The sequence below is a fragment of the Schistocerca serialis genome, chromosome 9 (assembly GCF_023864345.2).
Source record: "Schistocerca serialis cubense isolate TAMUIC-IGC-003099 chromosome 9, iqSchSeri2.2, whole genome shotgun sequence".
NCBI lineage: Eukaryota > Metazoa > Arthropoda > Insecta > Orthoptera > Acrididae > Schistocerca > Schistocerca serialis.
In genome coordinates, this window is record NC_064646.1 from 336,600 (window position 1) to 346,194 (window position 9,595).

Consider the following 9,595-nt stretch of genomic DNA (forward strand, 5'->3'; position numbering starts at 1 on the left):
CCTAATGATGTAGCGAAACTGATGAACCTAACTCCATTGTCATTGCTTAGGTTGTGTAGACTGTGCCTACCTGTTGTGTCTTGGAATATTTGTTCTCTCCTAACCTTGGCATTTATATCACCAAGGAGGATCCTCAGGTGTCCATTTGGTATAGCATCCATCACTGCCTCTAGCTGTGCATAGAGCTCGTCTTTCACTTCACATTCGCTCTCCTCCGTGGGAGCATGACAGTTCACAAAAGTCGCCTTAATATGCTTTACTTTCAGTGTTAGGACAGCTATTCTTGGGTTGACTGAAACGAATTTTGAAACATTAGTGGCCAACGTCTTACTGACGCAGAAACCAGTGCCTAACAGATGACATCGTTCACATGCTCCATACAGAATTGTACAGTTTTCCACATCAATGCTCCCAGCATCGTCCCACCAGATTTCTTTCAGTGCAACTAGGTCTAGTTCGTACCTCTGAATTTCCTTGACCACACTGATTGCAGCTCCTGCCTTGTACAGACTCCTTACATTCCATGTTCCAAATCGTATACCGTTTCTTTGCCATTGACGTCGTCTATTTTTGTCAGTAATGTTCCGAGGCTTACTTGTAGTCTTGAAAGCATGTTTAATTTTTTATGGAGAGAGGGTGCTGGCCTCCCGTCCAACCTGCGGTGTTACCCTCACAGCTCACAGGACTGTTGGCTTTTCTTAAGGGGTGGGCTCCCCTCAGGAGTTGGGATATAAGTAGGAATAAGAAAATTGGAAAGACGCCCTCGGGCCCGAAACCTAATACCGTTGGGGTCGAAAAAGCAAGAGTTGGCCAAGGGAGGCCGACAGGGAAGGAGAAAGAAGGAGTCTGACACAAGTAAGTGGAAGCAATGTCAGACTCAGCTCGGGTCTCCGCGGTCGCCACCCGCGTACTTATAGCTGAAGCCCCTGGGGAAAAGAATATGTATACAACAAAAAAATGTTTTGCATCACCCCGGTTCCCAGAACTCCTGAAAATACACGTTGTCTGTGGATATTGTATCACAGACACAATCCCTTTGACTGCCCAGAGATGTCACTACATCCGCCCAAAGATATCATCCATCAGAAGCGCCTATTAGACGGAGGGGGTGCGACAGCCGATCAGTTCCAGTCATTCCACGCGGATGGAGATACACGGCTTGTGTTGTCTGCAGTTCAGCCATGCCTAGGCGTTCAGTACCGCTGTTTGATCGTGTCCACAATGTTACTTTGTGCCAGGAAGGGCTATCAACAAGGGGCATGTCCAGGCATCTCGGAGTGAACCAAAGCGATGTTATTCGGACATGGAGGAGATACAGACAGACAGGCACTGTCGATGACATGCCCCGCTCAGGTCGCCCAAGGGCTACCACTGCAGTGGATGATCGCTACCTTCGGATTATGGCTCGGAGGATCCCTGACAGCGACGCCACCATGTTGAATAATGCTCTTCGTGCAGCCACAGGACGTCATCTTACGACTCAAACTGTGCGCATTAGGCTGCATGATACGCAACTTCGCTTTCGACGTCCATGGCAAGGTCCATCTTTGCAAACATGACACCATGCAGCGCGGTACAGATGGGCCCAACTACATGCCGAATGGACCGCACAGGATTGGCATCACGTTCTCTTCACCGATGAGAGTAGCATATGCCATCAACCAGACAATCGTCGGAGAAGTGTTTGGAGGTAACCCGGTCAGGTTGAACGCCTTAGACACACTGGCTCAGCGAGTGCAGCAAGGTGGAGGTTTCCTGTTGTTTTGGGGTGGCATTATGTGGGGCCGACGGACGCCGCTGGTGGTCATGGAAGGCGCTGTATCGGCTGTACGATACGTGAATGCCATCCTCCGACCGATAGTGCAACCACATCGGCAGCATATTGGCGAGGCGTTCGTCTTCACGGACAATTCGCGCCCCCATCGTACACATCTTGTAAATGACATCCTTCAGGATAACGACATCGCTCGACTATAGTGGCCAGCATGTTCTCCAGATATGAACCCTACCGAAAATGCCTGGGACAGATTGAAAAGAGCTGTTTATGGACGACGTGACGCACGAACCACTCTGAGGAATCTGCGCCGAATCGCCGTTGAGGAGTGGGACAATCTGGGCCAACAGTGCCTTGGTGAACTTGTCTTGTGGATAGTATGCCAGGACGAATACAGGCATGCATCAATGCGTAGAAGGGGACAGGCAATGGGCTCACATTTGAGTTGGAATTTCGATCGGAGACGTAGTAGGGCAATCCATGGAGGTGTTGGAGCGGAACAGCCAGTGTGGTGTAATGGCTAGTGCAAATCCCTAGTAATCAGATGTGGCTTCGAATGACGGCGCTGCTACAAATTTTAATCCACTGCTTCAGCCTACATTATAATAATATATATGGTAGCCGCAGTGTCTAGTAAGCCGGAGACAGGCGTCCGAATCGCGGTGTTGGTAGAAAATTTAACTCACTGCTTTGGCCTATATCATTTAGGAGATGATCTAGGTGATAAAACTGTTAATTCGCTATACAGAGGAATGCAGTACTGAAAGTAATTGCAAGGACGACGTATGGACCACCTCCTTTAACAGGTACAAGTACACTGTGAATTTGCACATTCATACTCTGAAAACCATGCTTGGCAGAGGGTGCTCCCAATCGTAGCAGTTATTATGGGTTCTGTCCCTTCCATTCACATATAAAAAGCAGGAAGTTTGATCGTGTAAACACTTTAATGCTCGCTGTACTTAGTTTACTGTTTTCTTCGCTGTCGGTATGGGAGCTGGGGGTTGTAATAAATTGTTAGATTCCTCATTTAAAGCTCTGGTATGAAGCTGTCTAAGTAAGCTGTCATGGAATAATTTGCGTCACATTTCAATTGTTCACAGATTTTGCAGAATTTTGTGATGGTCTCCCCTTGATCAAACAAAATAGTAAACGTTTGTGCTACCTTCCTACATATACGGTAGGAAACCTCTGTTGGTCCTGTATGGTACAGGTCCAGTACACAGGAGCAATGGCCTGCCTACGTTTCCCTAGTGTCCTGCCAATGAGTCGAAGTCTTCCATCAGGTGCACCTACGACTGAGAGTGTGATCATTTCATTTCACATCCCCACAAACTGTTACAGCCAGGCGTCTTTATTATTTGATTCGCTGCAGATTTGTCATCCTGATGTTCTAGTGATAGGATACAATATTTCTGCATTCAGTGCAGTGCAAAATACGAGATTTTTGAACATCTGAAGTAAGGTGCAAATCTTTGCCCGACATCCATATTTTATGAAGATATAACTGAACATTTGTGCAGCTTTTTTTAAAAGTAGTTAACTACATCATTTGTGGAAGGTCCAAAGTTACTGTCTCCTAGGTCATTAATATATAAGATAAGCAGCAAGGGTTCCAAAACTTTTCCGTGGGCCACATCAGTCGATCACTCTTCATCCAGTGAAACATGCTTCGTCCTCCTTATCAAGAAATCCTTAGTCCAGTCACAAATTTTGCTTGCTACATAATCGGAAAAGGAAATAAAGAGAATACACATTAGACACAAGGACAGAAGTGGTTAAATTGTTTCCAGAATGAGATTTACACCCTGCAGCGAAGTGTGCGCCGATATGAAACTTCCTGGCAGATTAAAACTGTGTGCCGGACCGACACTCGAACTCGGGACATTTGCATTTCGCAGGCAAGTGCTCTACCACTTTTTTTTTATTATTAATCTTATTTTGTTCGTTGTATGTGCTCATGGTGGACGTCGCAAGACACCCGTTTCAGTTCGTCCTTGATCCATTAACTCAGTTTTTTTATTACAGAGGGCAGTAAACCCTCTGACCGAACACGCTGAGCTACCGTGCCAGCAAACACTGAGCTACCCAAGCACGACTCACGCCCCGTCCCCACAGCTTAACTTCTGCCAGTATCTCGTCTCCTACCTTCCAGACCTTGCAGCAGCTCTCCTGCGCACCTTTTTCGTTTCGCAGGAGAACTTCTGTAAAGTTTGGAAGGTAGGACACGAGATACTGGCAGAAGTACAGCTGTGAGGACGGGGCATGAGTCGTGCTTGGGTAGCTCAGTTGGCAGAGCACTTGTCCCATAAAGGCAAGGGTTCCGAGTTCGAGTCTTGGTCCGGCACACAGTTTTAATCTGCCAGGAAGTTTCGGTTAAATTGCTATTTCCCAAATCCAAAATGATTAACTCCTGGGACGGTCGTTGTGGCCGAGCCGTTCTAGGTGCTTCAGTCCGGAACCTCGCCGCTGCTACGGTCGCAAGTTCGAATCCTGCCTCGGGCATGGATGTGTGTGATGTCCTTAGGTTAGTTAGGTTAAAGTAGTTCTGAGTCTAGGGGACTGATGACCTCAGATGTTAAGTCCCATAGTGCTCAGAGCCATCTGAACTATTTGAACCATTTACTCCTGAAGGGCGGGAGACAAGTCGAGTACACGCGACTGTAACGGGACTTTCTGAACCCCGAGCAGCCCCTACATTCTGATAGTGTCCGAGTACTTGCATTACAGTCTGCCTCTTGATCACAGTCGCTCTCTTCGGTTTACTTTAGATAGTCTTCGACTGTCAACGAATATAACAGATGCGTGTCTTCGTGACGTCATTGTCAACAATGAGTTCGGGCATAAAACCGACCGATCCGTTGCTTAGCATCAGTCTCATTGACAAACCTTCCGAAGAAAGAGTCGATTTCGAAGTGCGCTTTCTAGGAAGTCTGTTTCGCATCCTTCGGGCTGTGAGAAGAAGTTGAGAAGAAGTGAGGAGGTAGGTGATCATTGAGATTTATATTATTCTGCAGTTTCAGACATCAGTTGAGAGACTAGTAGACTTTTGTGTACGTTCACCAAGCACAATAATGGTGCATGTCGAGAGGAGCAGAAATTCATTTGCTTTTTCCAAAGTGTTTCCTACGTCCTGTAGTTTCAATACGTCGTCTTATGGCACATGGAAGCATTTGTGTCATTTGAAGCTAGGTCCTATTCACACGAACTTAAGTTTTCTTTTGGTGCATAATCATTTTTTGGAAGATCTAGCTAGAAAAATGTCATTGTTCTATTGAATGTTTGCTCCAAAGAATAGTTTCCATAGCAAATAAAGAGCAGTTGTCCCGACAGTTGATAACTTAGCCCCATCTCCAAAAGTAAGTTTCAAATAAAAATCTGGGTTCTAGTGAAGCAGGGGACACAATCCGTCGGCTTTGACGAATGATGTCGAAATGGCTCTGAGCACTATGGGACTTAACTTCTGAGGTCATCAGTCCCCTAGAACTTAGAACTACTTAAACCTAACTAACCTAAGGACATCACACACATCCATGCCCGAGGCAGGATTCGAACCTGCGACCGTAGCGGTCGCGCGGTTCCAGACTGTAGCGCCTAGAATCGTTCGGACACTCCGGCCGGCACCAATGACGTCATACATTACTCATAGGTAGTAATGTCTTCACTTAGAGTCATAGATAATAAAACAGTTCTGTGTTCCGGGTGAGCGCTGTCATTGTACATTAAAATAACTGAATGTGATTTTAAAAGAGATCGCTGCATATTGCTGAAAATATTCTTCGTGTGCATTTATTAAATTAATTGGTTGTTTCTAATTCATTCGGCACTTAATTTCATTCTTAGTGATATTGAGGTAATTTGGACTATTAGTTTCTTATTTTAGAACAATTTTTAGTATCTCATTTTCGTTTGTATGTATGGATTTATCTGGGCGAAGACATGTTTGCCACGATTTGTGGTCTCATTCCTGAGTATGTTCGATGTCTTGAGTGCGGCGAACATACGCGCCTCACAAGTGTATCTCGTCGCCGTACTCACGACTTATTCGTATGGCGCTGCAGCGGAGATAGGTTGTGGCGATCCATTAGAAGAGGGATGTGGTTCGAAAAATCTAAGCTCGCCTTGAGAGACATTATGAAAATCGCTTACTGTTGGTGTTTGAGATGTCCTGTGCGGCTGTGTGTGCATGAATGTCGTGTGAGTAAGAGTACAGTTGCGGATTGTTATTGTTTTTGTAGGCAAGTGTGTGGGGAGTACATGGGATACACGGGGCCTTTGTGGGGAGGGGGCCGGCGGGAAGGGGTGCGTGTGTTATGGTCGAAACTGACAAATCACATTTTGGCAAAAGCAAGTACAACAGGGGGGAACCTACGGTGGGATTATGGGTTTGGGGGGCAGTAGTTTCAGATCAGGTGTGTGACGATGTAGTGTTCAAAGTAGTACCCAATCGAAGGAAGGAAGTTCTGGTCAGCGTAATTGAAGATCACGTTGCAGAGGGTTCCATTGTAATTTCAGACGTTTTTTTTTCGTATAGGGATTTAGGGGAAGGTTGTTATCAGCATCTCGTAGTAAATCACAATATTGAGTTCAGATCATTATCCACAGGGGCTTGCACAAATAGCATAGAGGGTTATCGGTCAGCTGTGAAATCTCTTGTAGGGAAAGGGAAACGCCATATTTCCACACTTCAAAGTCACCTATGGAGACATAGTATTCCCCAAACATATTGCCTCTTTAAATGTTTCATTAAACATGTTGGTCAAATGTACCGTCCGAAATATGTTAGCCAATTTCACATTAGAATGTGGGAGGGGGTAGGGGGTAGTGAATGTATGTGTGTGTGTGCCTGTGCCTGTATATATATATATATATATATATATATATATATATATATATATATATGTGTGTGTGTGTGTGTGTGTGTGTTGTGCGTGTTTTTTCGTAATGTTGTGTTTGTTGTTTATGTGGGTATGTGATTTTTGTTGACGTCTTTCTAGGCGGGCTTCGGTTCTTTTAGGAAGTTACCGTATGGTATGTTCACTTTTCCATTTTCTTCTTTTACTGCATTTGACTATTTTGACGTATTTCATTGTTGTATTACACCAATACGTATGTTTTCGTGTGCTCCAGTACGTAATAGAAATTTCGCAGGTGTCGTTCTTCTTTCGTTTCCCAGCACTAGTATCAGTAAGAGTTTTTCGAATTTGTACTCGCAGTACTGAAGGCGAAACTGCCGACACAACTAAAATTTGTATCCCGTCCTTCAGTTGACCTTTACACTGACGCTACGTATTCGAAAAGAACGACATATGTAACATTGATGAGATTTACCAACATATGTCAACTGGAGAGCAGGATACAATGTTGTGTATAGCTATATAGCTGAAGTAAAGAATGGGATACTATTAGCATCGAAGGCGAAAAAAAAAACTGTATCCCATAGTGAAGTTAGGGATATAAATTGTATATGTGTCGTCTTATTGCCTCTTACCGTAGTTCAACTGAGGTACAGGTTGCAAATGTAACGTACGTCCATTTCCACGTTTTCGTTAGCAGTGTACATATTTAGAGGTCAACGGAAGTGTGGGATACAAATATTATGTACGTAGTTCGTTCTGTCGTCGGTGGTACGAATATCTACGTAAGAACAGACTTAGTGATAGCGGAGGCGAAATAAACAACACATGTAAAATTTGTATCCCGTGCTTCATTTATGGTTTAGTGCAGCAGGGAATACATAGTTCAACTGAGCAACAGGACACTAATGCTACTGAAAACGAAGAAATCGACGTACGCCAAACTTGTATCCCTTACTGCACTTAAGCAATACAGTTCGAATCAGGTTCGAGGTACAACACATATATATGTGACGTGATGTATTCTATGCTACCAATATTTTCCATCCATTTCTTCCCTTTCATTTTTCAGAGAAATAATACGATACAAAAACGTGATGCCCTTAACGTGAAAATACTACTGGCCTTTATATATGTCAACTATATTTTTCGTCTCTCGTATTCCTTTGTTTCTGAACATGCTTGGCAGCTCTTTCATCTGTGTAATGAATGTTCTCTGGCCAATTCTGACGTCATTGGTCAAAACCGACGGGTAGTATCCCCTGATCCCTAGACCCAAAATCTGATTTCGAACTTTATGTGCAACACAAACCCGTAACTATAATTTACGTACGGCAAAGATCAGAAACAAGTCATCTCACTTGGACTACAACTAATTTTCAGTGTTACGTAATTACGCAAATGTAATTAACGCTTGCAGAAATGCATGAGTACCAACAAAGGAAATTCAGGTTATTAACTTTTTTTTTGTCTCGGTTACCAATCGTTGTTCTTTTAGAATCAACTAAAATATATATATTATTTTTGGATGATGTGTAAATACTTCGAATTGAAGGATCTACTAGGTCTACAACTTTGCTTGCGCCGTTTTTTCTCGAAGTTCGAGACTTTATTGTGAAAACCTTACAAAAAATGTACGATTCAAAGTATTGGTCATCGTTGGCCACTGCTTTCTCCTAGATTTAGGGCAGCATACGAATCCCGCAGTGTATAAACTGGGCGTCTTTTGAGGGGAATCATGAATTGATCCAATTTTGCAGTTGTTCATATGACCGCAAGTGCTAGTCCGCTAGGTCGTGTGTCATAGATCGAGAAAGGTGTCAGTCTAGGGAGAAATATCTGGAGAATAGAGCGGGTAATGTAGAACTTCCCATTTCAACGTATCCAAGTATGTTTTGACTGGATTTTCGACATGGGGTCGTGCACTGTCATGTTCCAAAATCATTTTTTCATGTCTGTTGCTGTAGTGTGGCCGTTTGTATTTCAGTGCTCGGCTCAAACACAGCAACTGTTTTCTATAACGATCTCCTGTGATTGTTCCTGTCGGTTGCAGCAGCATGGAAAGCTTTCTCACTTTCACAAACATGCCGGTCATCAACTACAAAAACACCATTCTTGAAGCATGGAAACGATTTACTGCGAAGTTCTGTCACCAAGAGGCGTCTCATCATAGGTCTTACCCAGATTTTTATGAGCCTCAGCCGCAGATTTCTTCATATCAAAGCAGAAATTAAACCCTCCCGCAGATGACGAGAATTGGGCTCATAAGTTGACGTATTCACTCGAGAATAGCTTTATGATGCAATCCAAAATCGTCTGATTTTTGATGACGCCTTGTTCTCAAATGCTTAAGCTTACTGGATGACACTTACGACGAACGACTTGCACCACTACTTTCCACTACTGCCGTCTATTGCAAAACGGTGGAAGCAAAGTTGTAGACCTAATATAAAACTGTCAGATGGTAACTAACATAGCTCGACGAATAATGCAAAACTGGAAAAAACTGTTCGTTTTGTTAGAAATTTCTTCTGTGCTCGATTAGTAAACAAAATTTCAAATAAGATTTACGTGTATGGCTCGTGTTTGAGATAATAACGATAAACTTTTGGTATCTAAATTATATTTGCGAACTTCACCTATTAGAAATCGAAAATTTATGTGAAATGAGCGCAACAGAGGTGCTATTGAAGCACTACATTGATTAGTTACCGAATGGGAGGGAAAATACGTTTAAGTGTGTTATGATGTGTAACGAACTATCAGCTTAATAAGTCACAGCTGCAAAATACTAATACGAATTCTTTACAGACGAATGGAAAAACTAGTAGAAGCCAACCTCGGGGAAGATCAGTTTGGATTCCGTAGAAACACTGGAACACGTGAGGCAATACTGACCTTACGACTTATCTTAGAAGAAAGATTAAGGAAAGGCAAACCCACATTTCTAGCATTTGTAGACTTA